The following is a 19669-nucleotide window of genomic DNA, read 5'->3' on the forward strand; positions in this document are numbered from 1 at the left end:
AACATCAATCTCAGAACATAGTGGATACTAGGGATCAAACCCTAACAAAACTAACTCGATTACATGATAAATCTCATCCAACCCATCACTGTCCAGCAAGCCTACGATGGAATTACTCACGCACGGCGGTGAGCATCATGAAATTGGTGATGGAGGAAGGTTGATGATGACAATGGCGACGGATTCCCCTCTCTGGAGCCCCGAACGGACTCCAAATCAGCCCCTCGAGAGAGTTTAGAGCTTGGCCGCGGCTCCGTATCGTAAAACAGGATGAATCCTTCTCTCTGATTTTTTTTCTCCCCGAAAGTGAATATATGGAGTCAAGGTTGAGGTCGATGGAGCGTTAGGGGCCCCACGAGGCAGGGGGCGCACCCAGGGGGTAGGGCGCGCCCCACACCCTCGTGGACAGGTGGTGGCCCCCCTGACGTAGATCTTTCTTCCAGTATTTTTTATATATTCCAAAATAATTCTGTGTTGATTTTCAGGTCATTTCGAGAACTTTTATTTCTGCACAAAAATAACACCATGGCAATTCTACTGAAAATAGCGTCAGTCCGGGTTAGTTCCATTCAAATCATGCAAGTTAGAGTCCAAAGACAAGGGAAAAAGTGTTTGGAAAAGTAGATACGACGGAGACATATCAAAGCCCAAAGCTAGACCCAAGCCTGAAACTGAGTGCTTCTGCCGCAACGGAAAGGGTCACTGGAAGTGGAACTGCCCTAGATACTTGGCGGATAAGAAGGATGGCAAAGTGAACAAAGGTATATTTGATATACATGTTATCGATGTGTACTTTACTATTTTTTATAGCAAACCCCTCGGTATTTGATACTGGTTCAGTTGCTAAAAGTAGTAACTCGAAATGGGAGTTGCAAAATAAATAAAGACTAGTTGAGGGTGAGGTGACGATGTGTGTTGGAAGTAATTCCAAGGTTGATAAGATCACCATCGCACACTCCCTTTACCTTCGGGGTTAGTGTTGAACCTAAAATAAATGGTATTTGGTGTTTGCGTTGAGCATACTATGATTGGATCATGTTTATTGCAATACGGTTATTCATTTAAGTCAAAGAATAATTGTTATTCTGTTTACATGAATAAAACCTTCTGTGGTCATACACCCAAGGTGAATGGTTTATTGAATCTCGATCGTAGTGATACACATATTTATAATATTGAAGCCAAAAAGATGCAAAGCTAATAATGATAGTGCAACTTATTTGTGGCACTACCGTTTAGGTCATATTGGTGTAAAGCGCATGAAGAAACTCCATGTTGATGGGCTTTTGGAATCACTTGATTATGAATCACTTGATGCTTGCGAACCATGCCTCATGGGCAAGATGACTAAGACTCCGTTCTCCAGAACAATGGAGCGATCAATTGACCTGTTGGAAATAATACATACTGATGTATGGGGTCCGATGAGTGTTGAGGCTCGCGGCGGGTATCGTTATTTTCTGACCTTCACAGATGATTTAAGCAGATATGGGTATATCTACTTGATGAAACATAAGTCTAAAACATTTGAAAAGTTCAAAGAATTTTAAAGTGAAGTGGAAAATCATCGTAACAAGAAAATAAAGTTTCTACGATCTGATCGTGGAGGAGAATATTTGAGTTACGAGGTTGGTCTTCATTTGAAACAATGCGGAATAGTTTCGCAACTCACGCCACCTGGAACACCACAGCGTAATGGTGTGTCCGAACATCGTAATCACACTTTACTAGATATGGTGCAAACTATGATGTCTCTTACTGATTTACTGCTATCGTTTTGGGGTTATGCATTAGAGATAGATGCGTTCACGTTAAATAGGGCACCATCTAAATCCGTTGAGATGACACCGTATGAACTATGGTTTGGCAAGAAACCAAAGCTGTCATTTCTTAAAAGTTTGGGGTTGCGATGCTTATGTGAAAAGGTTTCAAAATTATAAGCTCGAACCCAAAATCAGAGTAGTGCGTCTTCATAGGGTACCCAAAGGAGACAGTTGGGTACACCTTCTATCACAGATCCGAAGGCAAGATATTTTGTTGCTAAGAATGGATCCTTTCTAGAGAAGGAGTTTCTCTCGAAAGAAGTGAGTGGGAGGAAAGTAGAACTTGATAAGGTAATTATACCTTCTCCCGAATTGGAAAGTAGTTCATCACAAAAAATCAGTTTCAGTGATTCCTACACCGATTAGTGAGGAAGCTAATGATGATGATCATAAAACTTCAGATCAAGTTACTACTGAACCTCGTAGGACAACCAGAGTACGGTACGCACCAGAGTGGTACGGTAATCCTGTTCTGGAAATCATGTTACTAGACCACGATGAACCTACGAACTATGAGGAAGCGATGATGAGCCCAGATTCCGCAAAATGGCTTGAGGCCATGAAATCTGAGATGGGATCCATGTATGAGAACAAAGTATGGACTTCAATTGACTTGCCCGATGATCGGTGAGTCATTGAGAATAGATGGATCTTCGAGAGGAAGAAGGACGCTGATAGTAGTCTTACTATCTACAAAGCTCGAATTGACGCAAAAATGTTTTCGACAAGTTCAAGGTGTTGACTACGATGAGATTTTATCACTCATAGCGATGCTTAAAAGTCTGTCCGAATCATGTTAGCAGTTGCCGCATTTTATGAAATCTGGCAAATGGATGTGAAAACTGCATTCCTTATGGATTTCTTAAAAAAAAGAGTTGTATATGATGCAACCAGAAGGTTTTGTCGATCCTAAAAGGTGCTAACAAAGTGAGCAAGCTCCAGCGATCCATCTATGGACTGGTGCAAGCATCTCGGAGTTGGAATATATGCTTTGATAAAGTGATCAAAACATATGATTTTATACAGACTTGCGGTGTATTTACAAGAGAGTGAGTGGGAGCACTACAGCATTTCTGATAAATGTATGTGAATGACATTTTGTTGATCGGAAATAATGTAGAATTTTCTGGAAGGCATAAAGGAGTGTTTGAAAGGAGTTTTTCAAAGAAATACCTCAGTGAAGCTACTTACATATTGAGCACCAAGATCTATAGAGATAGATCAAGACGCTTGATATATTTTCAATGAGTACATACCTTGACAAGATTTTGAAGTAGTTCAAAATGGAACAGTCAAAGAAGGAGTTATTGCCTGTGTTGCAAGGTGTGAAGTTGAGTAAAGACTCAAAACCCGACCACGACAGAAAATAGAAAGAGAATGAAAAGTCATTCCCTATGCCTCAGTCATAGGTTCTATAAAGTATGCTATGATGTTTACTAGTCCTATTGTATACCTTAGCATGATTCTGGCAAGGGAGTACAGTAGTGATCTAGGAGTAGATCACTGGACATCGGTCAAAAATATCCTTAGTGGAATAAGGAAATGTTTCTCGGTTATGGAGGTGACAAAGAGTTCATCGTAAAGAGTTACGTCGATGCAAGATTTGACACCGATCTAGATGACTCTAAGTCTCGATCTAGATACATATTGAAAGTGGAAGCATTTACCTAGAGTAGCTTCGTGCAAAGCATTGTAGACATTGTAACGCCCTCGATGCGGCTATAGCTCCCATGTGTCGAGGCACGACTTAGAGACATAACCGCATTGAAAGCAATGTCACAAGTTAGGCAATCATCACAAACATCCCATGTAATATAAATAATAAAAGGGGAGAAACATAGTTGGCTTACACTCGCCACATCAATCAAAGTACATAAATAGCATTACAACATTCAAACACTCATGGCCCGACTACGGCGCCAAAATAAAAGATAACCCAACATGCGACACGGTCCCGATCACCCCAACTGGGAACCACTACTGATCATCAGGGAAAGACACGTACTATCGGCGTGAGTCCTCGTCGAACTCCGACATGAGCTCAAGCGCGTCATATGGAGCGGAATCATCATGCCCTGCATCTGGTTTGGAAGTAATATGTGAGCCACAGGGACTCACCAATCTCGCACCCTCGCGATCAAGACTATTTAAGCTTATAGGTAAGGCAAGGAGAATATGTGGAGCTGCAACAAGCGACTAGCATATATGGTGGCTATCCTGTTCGCAAAAGAGAGCGAGAAGAGGAGGCAAAGCGCGAACGAGTAACTAGAGAACATCCTGCGGCAAGCATTACTCCAACACCGTGTTCACTTCCCGGACTCCGCCGAGAAGAGACCATCACGGTAACTCACACTGTTGATTCATTTTAATTAAGTTAAGGTTCAAGTTATCTACAACCGGACATTAACAAATTCCCATCTGCCCATAACCGCGGGCACGGCTTTCGAAAGTTCAAATCCCTGCAGGGGAGTCCCAACTTAGCCCATGACAAGCTCTCACGGTCAAAAAAGGAATAGACCTTCTCCCGAGACGTTCCGATCAGACTCGGTATCCCGGTTCTTCAAGACACTTCGACAAGTTAAAACAAATCTAGCAACACCGCCCGAATGTGCCGACAAATCCCGATAGGAGCTGCACATATCTCGTTCTCAGGGCACACTTAGATGAGCGCTCCATACAACTAAAACCAAACCTCGAGTTTCCCCGAGGGGGCGCTGCACAGGACTCTAGTTTGGACCAACACTCAGAGGAGCACTGGCCCAGGGGGGCTTAAAATAAGATGACCCTCGGGCTCCGGAAACCCAAGGGAAAAAGAGGCTAGGTGGCAAATGGTAAAACCAAGGTTGGGCATTGCTGGAAAAGCTTTAATCAAGGCGAACTATCAAGGGGTTCCCATTATAACCCAACCGCGTAAGGAACGCAAAATCCGGGAACATAACACCGATATGACGGAAACTAGGGCGGCAAGAGTGGAACAAAACACTAGGCGAGAGGCCGAGCCTTCCACCCTTTACCAAGTATATAGATGCATTAAGATAACAAGACAATATAATGATATCCCAACAATTAAATAATGTTCCAACAAGGAACGGTCTCCAATCTTCACCTGCAACTAGCAACGCTATAAGAGGGGCTGAGCAAAGCGGTAACATAGCCAATCAACGGTTTGCTAGGACATGGTGGGTTAGAGGTTTGACATGGAAATTTGGGAGGCATGATAAGCAAGTGGTAGGCATCGTAGCATAGGCATAGCAAAAGAGCGAGCATCTAGCAAAGCAAAGATAGTAGTGATTTCGAGGGTATGATCATCTTGCCTGCAAAGTTGTCAGAGTTGACTGGATCCTCAAAGCAAACTCAACGGGCTCCTCATTAGCAAACTCATCTCCCGGCTCTACCCAAACAAGACAAACAAGCAACAAGGACACAATCAACCACGTGCAAGGCTCAAACAATACGATGCAAAGATGGTATGCTATACGGGATGCAATATGCGATGCATATGCAAGATTTGACAAGGAATGAATGAACCTGGCCTCAACATGGAAATCCAAGTGTGCCACTGGAAAGATGAGATGAAATCGCTTGAAAAAGATATAAAGAACGCCGGAATCGGAGTTACGGTTTGGAAATGGCAAGCAATTCAAATATGACCACATTCTGCGATTTACAGCAAGTAGCCATTTAAATGCAACAAGATGAACATGCTACAGCACCCAAACATGGCATCAAAATACATGGCAGGGATCCATTTATGATGCTTAACAAAAGACTAGCACTAAGCTACGGCCAATTCACCCATTAACAGGTTCAAACAAGCATGGCAAAAATGCATTTAGCAAACAGATTTCAGACTTAGTGAAATTAACACTTGTCTGGAATTCCAGATCAGATAGCACTCTTTGGAGCATGAAAACTATATGCTACAGGACCGGAACATGGAAAAGTAAAGCATGGCATGGAGCTACTCAAAGAGCTTAACAAAAGTCCCTTAGTGACCTTGAGCCAGAAGGGATCATAATATACATTTGCAAGCATGTGAACATGGCAAAAACATAATCAGTTCTCAGACTTAGTGAAAACTGGAGCATGCTGAAACAGATATCAAGTAGGCATGTTTACGAGCTCGATGCACTCACTACAGAGCAAGTCATGACAATCTAAGCATACACCCATCAAGAATACACAAAATAAAAGCTAGACATGGCAAGAACAATAACATAGCATGCACGGATCAACTACAACATCCTCAGCAAAATCGCTAACAAGTAGACAATCTGCCCAAATTCACGAAATGACAAAAGTAGAGCTCAATTGACTCAAGCTAGGTTGCTCCATAATTGCAAACAAATACATGGATGGATAGAGCACTACAAGATTAACAAAACATCCTTACTGATCATCCTCAAAATAGGCATGCATCACTAGGAAACAACTTGAACATATGGCATAATGAGATAAACAGATCAAGGACTTAGTGGAAATGCTAAGTCCCTGAAATCAGCATTAACGAATGCTCCACTTTGCAAGCTTGTGCTAGTCACCACACACATCACAAAAATACATGGGTTGCACCTCTAGATAGATGGCAAAACATATAACAAAACTCATGAACAGCTTAGGGGCATATCATGCACACAATAATCATGGCAAAAATGACAAATATCTAATTGGAGCAGCAGATCTGACAATTATCTCAAATAGCACTCTTCCAACAGCATTTCGGGCATCAAGATGAACTCAAATGAAAATGATGCAATGAGATGAAATGATGTACTCTCTGAGACGAACATTTTGATGTGCTATATGCCCAAAACGGAGCTACGGATGCAAAGTTACGGCATGATGAACATAGCCAAAATATTAGGGTTTCGTGCAAAAAGTCAACCCGATGCAATTTTGGATCTGAGATCTGCACGGTTCCCGATGTGGCTCGCCGGAGTTACTGTAGCAAGAACCGCCGGACTTGGAAGGGGCCGGCCGGTGGGGAGGTCGGGGAGGAGACGCGGGCCGGGGTGGCCTCGGGCGGCGCCGGCGAGGACCGCGGCGGCGAGGGGCGGCGTCCGGCGGGATGGGGCGGCGCGGCGGAGCGGCACCGGAGCTCACCGGAGCTCGGGCGGCGAACGGCGTGTGGCGGCGGGGCGAGGTAGGAGAAGAAGCGGCCGGCGCGGGCGCCTCTGGCCCCGGCGGCGACGGGAGAGGGCCGGCCTTGGGCCCTCGCGGGCCTCAGCGGGAGAGGCGGCAATGTGGGGCTCGCGGGCTCACGTGGCGGCGGCGGAGCGGGTCGGACAATGTCCGGCCCAGCGGACTTTGTCCGGCGGCGGCGGGTGGGGATGGATCTAGGGTTTCGGGAGGAAGGGGGAAGGAGAAATTTGGGGGTGTCTTTAAATAGGAATGGAGGGAGCTAGGAGAGTCCAAATGAGGTGCGGTTTTCGGCCACGCGATCGTGATCGAACGCTCTAGATGATGGAGAGGGTTTTGGTGGGTTTTTGTTCCAAAATGGAGGGGTGTTGGGCTGCAACACACACGAGGCCTTTTCGGTCCCTCGGTTAACCGTTGGAGTATCAAACGAAGTCCAAATGGTACGAAACTTGACAGGCGGTCTACCGGTAGTAAACCAAGGCCGCTTGGCAAGTCTCGGTCCAATCCGGAAATGTTTAATCCCCACACATGAAAGAAAGGTAGAAATGACCACCGGAGGAGAACGGAGCGCCGGAATGCAAAACGGACAACGGGGAAAATGCTCGAATGCATGAGATGAACACGTATGCAAATGCAATGCACATGATGACATGATATGAGATGCATGACAATGATAACAACACACGGAGACAAAACCCGAACCCGAGAAAATAAAATAACTTAAGGCCAGAAACGGTGTGACGCCCGGATAATTAGGCTACAGTAATCCCACGTTAACGATGCCACGTCACTTTGATTACTGTTAGTAATCTCGCGTTAGTTCGAAACCGATTCAAATTCAAAATCAAAATCAAGCAAACAATAAAAGTTTTTCAAATAATAAAACTAAAATGTTCAATAAATAGTAGATAAATCAGGGGCTATGATAAAATTGTAAACAACATTATTGAAATTTGATAAGTGACTTAAACAACCTCAAACAGTGGCTGAAAACATTATTTACTAACCTTTCTATTAAAAAAAATGAAATGATAATTACCCCAAACTAGTTTTTGGTGGTAGGATATATTATGTTGTGAATTGCGGGCCAACTCTCATATTTTACAAAACTTATTTGCTGCCCAAACAATTAGCTAAAACAGAAAAGAAATATAAAAACAGAAAGCAAAAGAAAAACAAAGAAAAGCCCCCTGGCCCAACTGGGCTTTAGCCCAGTCGACCGGCCCGCCGACGCCGGCCCACCCCACTCCCCTTATCCCCCTCACCGAAACCCTAGCCCGATCCCACCCCCCACTTCCCCCGTTTCCCACTCCCTCCCCACGTTCTGGATCGGGGGCGCTCACCCCTCGACCCCGACGCCCGCGTCGACCACCATCGCCGACCCCGCCGCCTCTCCCCGGCGACCGCGCCCCCCCACTCCTCGACGCTGGCGCGCGTCCTCGGCGCCGCCTCGCATCGCTGCCGTCGCCTCGCCCCGCCACCAACCCCGAAGCCGCCGGATCGATCCGCGCCCCGCCGCCTGGACGCCGCCACCACCCGACGCCGGCACCCTCGACACTGCTGCCCACCACCGCCACGGCCACCTCCTCGACACCTCGCCGGAGCTGCCCCGCCGTCCTCTCCGACGCGACCTCAACTCCTCCCCGAGCCACTGCCAGATCCCTACGCCCCCCCTGTGAGCTCCCCTTCTCCTGGCCCAGTCACCACGCGACCGTGTCGCCCCGCTCACCGCGGTCGGGCCGCTCCCTGGCCGCGCCCGTCGCCCGCACCGACGCACCTCGCCTCCCCTGCTTCCCGCAGCCTCGCCTGCGTCGTCCAGCCGCGCCCGTCGTGGACCTCTGGTCGCGAACGGCTACGTCCGGCAGCGCCTCCACGCGCGCCTTGGCTACCCTGTGCGCGCCTTGGCCACGCACCTCGCCCTGCCCCCGCCGTTCCGCTACGTCCGTCGCCGCCTGCGCGTGCGGCCACCGCGCCTCGCCCGTCCGCCTACGCCGCGCTGTCGCTCGCCGACACACGCGCGCCCATGGCTCCGGTCCCCTCCGTCCCGCTGCCCTGTTCCGGCCGGCGCTCGTGTGCCCTTGGCCGCCGGCGCCCGCGGCCAGCTCTGGCGCGTTGTCTGGGCGGGTTATGCCCGCACAGTGGGGCTCCGCCCCGTTTCGCCGGGTTCGCCCGCGAGCCCTGTGGCTCTGCTCCGCTCCATCCCCGTTAACCCGCGCCCGATAAGCCCCCTGGGCCTATGACGAACGGGGCCCACGCCCAAAATGATTAAAAAAATAAAAAAAATGATAATAATAAAAAAATTAAATTAAAAATAAAAATAAATAAATAATAATTAAATTAATTAATTAATTAAGTTAATTAATCATGTTTAATTAACCTAATTAACTAGTTAGCTTAATTAAACCCTAATTAGTTTAAACAGTCAATGACGAACGGGACCCACCTGTCAGGTTGACCAAGTCAACTACTGACGTCATGCTGACGTCATGATGACGTCAGCAGACACTATTCTGGATAATGTTGATTAAATTAATTAAATAAATTCTAAAAATGATTTAAACTTTAGAAAATCAATATAAAATAAACCGTAGCCCGGATGGAAAAACTTTATACATGAAAGTTGCTCAGAACGACGAGACGAATTCAGATACGCAGCCCGTTCGTCCGCCATGTGTCCCTAGCATAGTGAACTTGCAACATTTCACCTCCGGTTCATCTGCCCGAAAACGCGAAACACCGGGGATATTTTCCCGGATGTTATCCCCCTTCACCGGTATCACCTAATACCGCGTTAGGGCACCCCTAGCACCGTTACTTGTCTTGTCATGCATCGTTATGCATCTGTTTGCATTATATTCATTGTTTCTTCCCCCCTCTTCTTCCGCTAGACACCGAGACCGACGCCGCTGCTACCCAGTACGACTACGGAGTTGACGACCCCTCTCTCTTGCCAGAGCAACCAGGCAAGCCCCCCCTTTGATCACCAGATATCGCCTACTCTTCTCTATACTGCTTGCATTAGAGTAGCGTAGCATGTTACTGCTTCCCGTTAATCCTATACTGATGCATAGCCTGTCCTTGCTACTACTGTTGTTACCTTTACCTGCAATCCTATTGCTTAGTATAGGATGCTAGTTTATCATCAGTGGCCCTACATCCTTGTCCGTCTGCCATGCTATACTATCGGGCCGTGATCACTCGGGAGTTGATCACGGGTATATACTATTTACTTTATACATGATACATGTGGTGATTAAAGACGGGTCGGCTCGTAGGAGCACCCGCGAGTGGATCTTTGAGGCGGAGCGACAGGGCAGGTTGCGACCACCTAGGAGAGAGGTGGGCCTGGCCCTGGTCGGCGTTCGCAGATACTTAACACGCTTAACGAGATCTGGGTATTTGATCTAAGTCTGGCCATTTGGTCTATACGCACTAACCATCTACGCGGGAGTAGTTATGGGTATCCCGGCGTCGTGGTATCAGCCGAAGCCTTCGTGACGTCAGCGACTGAGTGGCACGTGCCGGATTGGACTGGAAGGCCACTAGGCTAGGTCTGCTTTCGGCCGCGTTCGCAACGTGCAGGTGTGCTAAGGGCGATGGGCCCAGACCCCTGGGCGCTTAGGTTTAGACCGGCGTGCTGACCTCTCTGTTGGTCTAGGTGGGGCTGCGACGTGTTGATCTTCCGAGGCCGGGCATGACCCAGGAAAGTGTGTCCGGCCAAATGGGATCGAGTGTGTTGGGGAATGTGGTGCACCCCTGCAGGGAAGTTTATCTATTCAAATAGCCGTGATCTTCGGTAACAGGACAACTTGGAGTTGTACCTTGACCTTATGACAACTAGAACCGGATACTAAATAAAACACACCCTTTCAAGTGCCAGATAAAACCGGTGGTCGCTCTCTCACAGGGCGACGAGGGGAGGATCATCGGTTAGGATTATGCTATACGATGCTACTTGGAGGACTTCAGTCTACTCTCTTCTACATGCTGCAAGACGGAGGCTGCCAGAAGCGTAGTCTTCGACAGGATTAGTTATCCCCCTCTTATTCTGGCATTCTGCAGTTTAGTCCACATATGATACCCTTATTCCATTTGATACCCATGCATATGTAGTGTAGCTCCCTGCTTGCGAGTACTTTGGATGAGTACTCACGGTTGCTTTCTCCCTCTTTCCCCCCTATCCCTTCTACCTGGTTGTCGCAACCAGATGCTGGAGCCCAGGAGCCAGACGCCACCATCGACGACGACTCCTACTACACCGGAGGTGCCTACTACTACGTGATGCCCGCTGACGACGACCAGGAGTAGTTGGGAGGATCCCAGGCAGGAGGCCTGTGCCTCTTTCGATCTGTATCCCAGTTTGTGCTAGCCTTCTTAAGGCAAACTTGTTTAACTTATGTCTGTACTCAGATATTGTTGCTTCCGCTGACTCGTCTATGATCGAGCTCTTGTATTCAAGCCCTCGAGGCCCCTGGCTTGTAATATGATGCTTGTATGACTTATTTTATTTGTAGAGTTGTGTTGTGATATCTTCCCGTGAGTCCCTGATCTTGATCGTACACGTTTGCGTGTATGATTAGTGTACGGTCAAATCGGGGGCGTCACAAACGGCAAGAGTTGGATTACATATTAGGAAAATCATATCCGGGGTGTTACAACACTCCACCACTACGAAAGGATCTTTTCCCGAGATCTTGGACTGAAAGAACGCCGGGTACTCAGAACGGAGGTGATTCTCGCGTTCCTAGGTAGCTTCACGGTCGGAATGGTGTGACCACTTGACTTTAAGGAATTTGATTGACTTGTTGCGAGTCTTGCGTTCAGTCTCTTCAAGAATAGCCACGGGGTGCTCACGATAAGAGAGATCTTCTTGGAGCTCAATGTCCTCGAAGTTGACGGTGCGGTCAGGAGTCTTGAAGCACTTCCGAAGCTGAGAGACATGGAACACGTCATGAACATTTGCAAAGTTTGAAGGAAGCTCGAGTTGATAGGCGAGATCGCCTCTCTTACTGACAATCTTGAAAGGTCCCACGTATCTAGGGGCAAGCTTCCCTTTGATACTGAAGCGACGAGTACCTTTCATTGGAGAGACGCGGAGGTAAACATGATCTCCGATCTCGAAAGCCAAATCATGGTGCTTACTATCATAGTAGCTCTTTTGGCGGGATTGGGCTGCTTTGAGGTTATGTCGAATGACTTTGCACATCTCCTCTGCCTCTGTGATTAAGTCATTTCCAAGAAGCTGATGTTCACCGGTTTCAGACCAGTTGAGAGGGGTACGGCACTTCCTGCCATACAGAATTTCAAATGGGGCCTTGCCCGAACTTGCTTGAAAACTGTTGTTGTAGGAGAATTCAGCATAAGGGAGACAGTCCTCCCACTTCATGCCGAAGGAGATCACACAGCCCTGAGCATATCTTCAAGAATCTGATTGACACGCTCGACTTGACCGCTAGTTTGAGGATGGAAAGCTGTGCTGAAGAAGATGTTGGTGCCCATGGCCTTCTGAAAATAATCCCAAAACTTGGAGGTAAAGATGCTGCCACGGTCTGAAGAGATCACTTGTGGAATACCGTGCAGAGAGACAATTCGAGAGGTATAGAGTTCCGCCAATTGAGCTGCAGTGATTGACTCTTTGATAGGCAGAAAGTGAGCCACTTTAGTGAGTTTGTCGATGACAACGAATATAACATCATTGCCACGCTTGGACTTTGGAAACCCAGTCACGAAGTCCATCTCAATGTGGTCAAACTTCCATTCTGGAATGGCAAGAGGTTGGAGGAGACCAGCTGGCCTTTGGTGTTCTGCCTTCACTCTTCTGCAGACATCACATTCATTCATGAATTGAGCAATCTCGCGCTTCATTCAAGTCCACCAATAAGCCTGCTTGAGGTCCTAATACATCTTCGTGCTCCCAGGGTGGATGGAGAGGAGAGAATTGTGAGCCTCGTTTATGATAACCTTACGAAGATCACCTTTGGGCACAACAATACGATCCTCGAAGAAGAGAGTATCCTTGTCATCAAGGCGGTAGCACTTGTACTTGGGTTGACTCTTGGCAATCCCAATCTTCACCTTCTTCACCATAGCATCAAGAAGTTGAGCTTGGCAAATCTGGTCTTCCAAGGTAGGAGAGACTTGAAGGTTGGCGAGGAAACCTTGGGGAACAACTTGCAGATTAAGTTTGCGGAAAGCTTCATAAAGCTCGGGTTGATAAGGCTTGAGAATCAGACTGTTGCAATAAGCCTTCCTGCTCAATGCATCAGCAATCACATTGGCCTTGCCTGGAGTATACTCGATACTCGGATTATACTCTTGAATCATTTCGACCCATCGAGTTTTCCTGAGGTTGAGATTAGGCTGAGTGAAGATGTACTTGAGACTCTTGTGGTCAGTGAAGATGTCCACTTTTCTTCCCAATAAGAGATGTCTCCAAGTCAAAAGAGCATGCACAACTGCCGCCAACTCGAGATCATGAGTGGGGTAGTTCTTCTCATTGGGCTTCAACTGGCGAGAGGTATAAGCCACAACTTTCTTCTCTTGCATCAACACTGCGCCAAGACCTTGGAGAGAGGCATCACAAAAGACCTCGTACGACTTGGATTCATCAGGCGGAGTCAGAACTGGAGCAGTGACCAATTTCTCTTTCAAAGTGCTGAAAGCAATGTCACACTCCGAAGACCAAACGTACTTGACGTGCTTCTGGAGAAGATTTGAGAGAGGCTTCGCGATCTTAGAAAAGTTTTCAACGAATCTTCGACAATAGCTTGCGAGACCGAGGAAGCTACGGAGTTGCTTCACGTTCTGAGGAGGTTCCCAATTCACAATTGCAGACACCTTCTCAGGATTCACCGCAATGCCCTTGACAGAGATGATATGACCAAGATAAAGAACCTCATCGAGCCAAAATTCGCACTTGGAGAACTTGGCGTAGAACTTGTGTTCCCTGAGCATATCGAGTACCAAACGCAAGTGCTTGGCATGATCTTCCTTGTTCTTCGAAAAGACCAGAATGTCGTCGAGATAGACCAAAACAAAGTCATTGGTGTAGGCATTGAAGATGAAGTTCATCATTCAAGAGAAAGTCGGAGGAGCGTTGACGAGGCCAAAAGACATGACAGTGTATTCATATGAACCAAAGCTTGTCCTGAAAGCCGTCTTTGGAATATCCTGCTCACGGATTCGGATCTGATGATAACCCATACGGAGATCAAGCTTGGAGAATACTTGGGCACCTTTGAGTTGTTCGAACAGCTCATTGATGTTGGGAAGTGGATACTTGTTCTTGATGGTCTTCTTGTTCAATGGACGGTAATCAACACAAAGTCGTTCCGTTCCATCCTTCTTCTTCGCAAAAAGAACACCACAACCCCATGGAGAAGAACTAGGTCGGATGAGGCCCATTCTCTCTTGAGCATCGAGTTGCTTCTTCAGCTCCTTCAAATCTTCAGGTCTGAGCTTGTAAGGACGATTGCACACTGGTTCCGTGCCAGGCTCAAGATCGATGACGAATTCAACTGGCCAGTGCGGAGGCATTCCTGGAAGCTCTTCTGGAAAGACGTCTTGATATTCGCAAATGACTGGAATTTGCGAGATAGCATCCAGTTCACCCTTCTCATTGAGAGAAAACAGACAGATGGTATCATCACGAGCGGCAAATACAATAACATCCTCAGACGAATGAGTCAATTGAATCTGCCTGGCTGCACAATCCAGATGCGCCTTGTGCTTAGAAAGCCAATCCATTCCGAGAATAAGATCAATATCCGAATTGCCCAGAACAATAGGAGAAGCTAGAAATTTGTAGTCGCCCAACGTGATAGTAACATCCGGGACGCAGGTGTTAGCTGTCATCTGCTTGCCCGGTGACACAATTTGCAAGGAACTTTGCAGATACTGATAATCACACTCATACTTCGATGCAAAAGGTTTGGAAATGAAACAATGCGATGCACCAGTGTCAAAAAGAACTTTTGCAGGAATATCATTAACAGGAAGGTTACCCATGATGACATCTGACGAGTCCTCTGCCTGAGCTGCATTCATCAAGTTAACCTTGGCGTGCTTGGGGTTATGCTTGACCACAGCTGTACTTGTCGATCTCACAGGAGGAGGAGGAGGGAGACGCCTCTAGTTGAAACACTTGTTGGCATAGTGACCCTTCTGTTGGCACTTGTTGCATGTGACCTCTGAAAGCGGACGGTGATACAGAGCAATCGATCTTAGAGCTTGAGACGAAGTCTTGTTCTGAAAGCCAGGGTTGGGGGGGGGGGAAGATCCACTGCCACCTTTGCTCTTCTGCTGATACGGCTGACGAAACGAAGGAGGAGGAAGCCAATACTTCTGCTGCTTGGCCACTTGAGTAGAGGAAGAAGGAGTAGCATCTCTGACTCGCTTCTTGGAAGCATCACACCTCAGTTGAGCGGCCTCTTGCTTCAATGCCATGTTGTAGAACTCATCGTACCTCAAGGGCTCAAAGAGAACAAGAGCTAGCTGAATTTCTTCCCTGAGACCACCCCTGAACTGGTATATCATGCTCTTCTCATCAGGGACGTCCTGCTTAGCAAAGCGGGCGAGCTTCTGAAACAACTTGTTGTAGTCATAGACAGACAAAGAGCCTTGCTTCAGGTTGCGGAATTCCTCACGCTTGCTTTCAACCACGCTCTGAGGAATATGATGAGCTTTGAAGTCTTGACGGAATTCATCCCAGGTAATCACACGTCCTCCTCTGGAATCCTTGTACTGCTGGAACCATTCTGCAGCTTCATCTTTGAGTTGGAAGGAAGCGAACTTGACAAAGTCCTCAGGCCTGACGTTACTGCACTCAAAATGCTTGCACAGATCCACGAGCCAATCGTCAGCATCAGTTGCCTCAACACAATTGCTGAAAGTCTTTGGCCCGTTAGCAAGGAACTGGTTGAGTGAAGCAAAGTGATTCCGATTGTTGCTTGGTTGCCTTGGTTCGCTTGATTGCACTCTTGAAGAATTTGCATGATCAACTGTGTGTTTGCATTGGTTGCGGCCATCACAGCTTGCCATGCCTCCGGAGGAGGAGGAGGTGGTGGCGGATCTTGATTCTGATTCTGGTTGGTGCTCTTAGCGGGAGCCATCCTGAAGAGGTTGACCACCGTTAGCACATTGACAGATAAAATGAAACTGAATCCAACGGAATGAAAATTGCAACATAAAGTCTTCACATCCGAACAAAATGAACGAATGCATTCCTCTTGAAATGGTCACATATCCATAAATTGAGAAGCCACTTAGAATTTAGGTAGAGAAATAAATCAACAAGGTACGGATCAAGAAAGAATACTCGGTAAGAAATCCCAATCTCAAACCAAATATCCGTGGAAGAAGAGCTAGAGCTACAAGAATTCCCACCTATGAAACTCCCGAACCTTTCCGGTTATGCAATCAGGTGTTGGGGATACAGGGGAAGCATAATATCTCACCCAAATCTAGCAAATCCTACATCCAGTTGTATCCATCCTTCAACACATAACCGAGAAAACTTCGGAAACCATCTACCTCAACCTTCGAAAAGCATCCGTTATACAAGTTATGGCGATACTCCCAAACTCCCGCCCCAGTACTGGGTGGCGTCGAGGTTATCTCACCAACAAACTGCATAAAAGAGATTTTCGATGTCGGCGTACTAAACTCAGGTATTCCAGAACTACAACGATAAAATTGTGACGACAACACCTCGGAGCTCAACTCCCCGGGACACTGCCACAACCCCTAAAGATAGGAGGCACCAAGAACAATGTTCTTGTCACAAAACCATCAGAACGATTCAAAGATACCCGCGTGATCCTAATTTTTTTTTGTGAAATTTGAGAAGAGAAGAGTCAAAACTCTACGTCAGGATGCCTTACCAGAGCGATGAGGAGACTGGGGAGTAAAAAGAATTCTTAAACTCTCCGATATATAATTCCTAAATGACTCAAAACATTTTTTCTAGACTCAACTCGGCCACTAATAACGATCAAGCAATGGGGGCTCCTAAGGTCGGGGAAGGCTCTGATTACCAACTTGTAACACCCTCGATGCGGCTATAGCTCCCACGTGTTGAGGCACAACTTAGGGACATAACCGCATTGAAAGCAATGTCGCAAGTTAGGTAATCATCACAACATCCCATGTAATATAAATAATAAAAGGGGAGAAACATAGTTGGCTTACACTCGCCACGTCAATCAAAGTACATAAATAGCATTACAACATTCAAACACTCATGGCCCGACTACGGTGCCAAAATAAAAGATAACCCAACATGCGACATGGTCCCGATCACCCCAACTGGGCACCACTACTGATCATCAGGGAAAGACACGTAGTATCAGCGTGAGTCCTCATCGAACTCCCACTTGAGCTCAAGCGCGTCATCTGGAGTGGAATCATCATGCTCTGCATCTGGTTTGGAAGTAATCTGTGAGCCACAGGGACTCAGCAATCTCGCACCCTCGTGATCAAGACTATTTAAGCTTATAGGTAAGGCAAGGAGAATATGTGGAGCTGCAGCAAGTGACTAGCATATATGGTGGCTATCCTGTTCGCAAAAAAGAGCGAGAAGAGGAGGCAAAGAGCGAACGAGTAACTAGAGAACATCCTGCGGCAAGCATTACTCCAACACCGTGTTCACTTCCCGGACTCCGCCGAGAAGAGACCATCACGGTAACTCACACTATTGATTCATTTTAATTAAGTTAAGGTTCAAGTTATCTACAACCAGACATTAACAAATTCCCATCTGCCCATAACCGCGGGCACGGCTTTCGAAAGTTCAAATCCCTGCAAGGGAGTCCCAACTTAGCCCAGGACAAGCTCTCACGGTCAACGAAGGAATAGACCTTCTCCCGAGACGTTCCGATCAGACTCGGTATCCTGGTTCTTCAAGACACTTCGACAAGTTAAAACAAATCCAGCAACACCGCCTGAATGTGCCGACAAATCCCGATAGGAGCTGCACATATCTCATTCTCAGGGCACACTCAGATGAGCGCTCCATACAACTAAAACCAAACCTCGAGTTTCCCCGAGGGGGCGCTGCACAGGACTCTAGTTTGGACCAACACTCAGAGGAGCACTAGCCCAGGGGGGCTTAAAATAAGATGACCCTCGGGCTCCGGAAACCCAAGGGAAAACGAGGCTAGGTGGCAAATGGTAAAACCAAGGTTGGGCATTGCTGGAAAAGCTTTAATCAAGGCGAACTATCAAGGGGTTCCCATTATAACCCAACCGCGTAAGGAACGCAAAATCCGGGAACATAACACCGATATGATGGAAACTAGGGCGGCAAGAGTGGAACAAAACACTAGGCGAGAGGCCGAGCCTTCCACCCTTTACCAAGTATATAGATGCATTAAGATAACAAGATAATATAATGATATCCCAACAATTAAATAATGTTCCAACAAGGAACGGTCTCCAATCTTCACCTGCAACTAGCAACGCTATAAGAGGGGCTGAGCAAAGCGGTAACATAGCCAATCAACGGTTTGCTAGGACATGGTGGGTTAGAGGTTTGACATGGCAATTTGGGAGGCATGATAAGCAAGTGGTAGGCATCGTAGTATAGGCATAGCAAAAGAGCGAGCATCTAGCAAAGCAAAGATAGTAGTGATTTCGAGGGTATGATCATCTTGCCTGCAAAGTTGTCAGAGTTGACTGGATCCTCGAAAGCAAACTCAACGGGCTCCTCATTAGCGAACTCGTCTCCCGGCTCTACCCAAACAAGACAAACAAGCAACAAGGACACAATCAACCATGTGCAAGGCTCAAACAATATGATGCAAAGATGGTATGCTATACGGGATGCAATATGCGATGCATATGCAAGATTTGACAAGGAATGAATGAACCTGGCCTCAACATGGAAATCCAAGTGTGCCACTGGAAAGATGAGATGAAATCTCTTGAAAAAGATATAAAGAACGCCAGAATCGGAGTTACGGTTTGGAAATGGCAAGCAATTCAAATATGACCATGTTCTGCGATTTACAGCAAGTAGCCATCTAAATGCAACAAGATGAACATGCTACAGCACCCAAACATGGCATCAAAATACATGGCAGGGATCCATTCATGATGCTTAACAAAAGACTAGCACTGAGCTACGGCCAATTCACCCATTAACAGGTTCAAACAAGCATGGAAAAAATGCATTTAGCAAACAGATTTCAGACTTAGTGAAATTAACACTTGTCTGGAATTTTAGATCAGATAGCACTCTTTGGAGCATGAAAACTATATGCTACAGGACCGGAACATGGCAAAGTAAAGCATGTCATGGAGCTATTCAAAGATCTTAACAAAAGTCCCTTAGTGACCTTGAGCCAAAAGGGATCATAAAATACATTTGCAAGCATGTGAACATGGCAAAAACATAATCAGTTCTCAGACTTAGTGAAAACTGGAGCATGCTGAAACAGATATCAAGTAGGCATGTTTACGAGCTCGATGCACTCACTACAGAGCAAGTCATGACAATCTAAGCATACACCCATCAAGAATACACAAAATAAAAGCTAGACATGGCAAGAACAATAACATAGCATGCACGGATCAACTACAACATCCTCGGCAAAATCGCTAACAAGTAGACAATCTGTCCAGATTCACGAAATGACAAAAGTAGAGCTCAATTGACTCAAGCTAGGTTGCTCCATAATTGCAAACAAATACATGGATGGATAGAGCAC

This window comes from Triticum urartu, chromosome 2 (assembly GCF_003073215.2).
Source record: "Triticum urartu cultivar G1812 chromosome 2, Tu2.1, whole genome shotgun sequence".
Taxonomy (NCBI): domain Eukaryota; kingdom Viridiplantae; phylum Streptophyta; class Magnoliopsida; order Poales; family Poaceae; genus Triticum; species Triticum urartu.